The sequence below is a fragment of the Notothenia coriiceps genome, unplaced genomic scaffold, assembly GCF_000735185.1.
Source record: "Notothenia coriiceps isolate Sejong01 unplaced genomic scaffold, NC01 NC01_scaffold00024667, whole genome shotgun sequence".
In the NCBI taxonomy this organism is placed as follows: Eukaryota; Metazoa; Chordata; class Actinopteri; order Perciformes; family Nototheniidae; genus Notothenia; species Notothenia coriiceps.
Genome location: NW_011357368.1, coordinates 6,123,709 through 6,124,199, shown reverse-complemented (window position 1 = coordinate 6,124,199; position 491 = coordinate 6,123,709).

Here is a 491-nt window from a genome sequence, read left to right as displayed (position 1 = left end):
ATATGATTCTGTTTTCTTAAAGGTTGTATCTTCCTGGTCGAATGCACTTATTGTAAGTCGCTTTGGATAAAAGCGTCAGCTAAATGCAATGTAATGTAATGTAATGCATTAAATATTACATATCTGCCGTAGATATTTATTTATAGAGCCCTGATCAGAAGACCTTTTGACAAACTGTAAGAAATGCCGCCAAAACTAAATACGTGACGTGGATCATAAATATATTAACAATTAAACAACATCTTCCATTTCTTTTCACACAATACGTCTCTTTGCAGTATCAACACTAATTCGGCTGACTTTTATATTTCCTCCAATTGGTAGATTGGCTGTATTTACACCATAACGGTGCACAGCTGATAGAAAGGGACACCTGGTGGTTAATGCACGTTATTGAATTTTATTATTTTATTATTATTATTAGGGGTGCACCGAATGGGAAATTCTTGGCCGAAACCGATACCGAAAATAGGAAACAGTTGGCCGAAAAC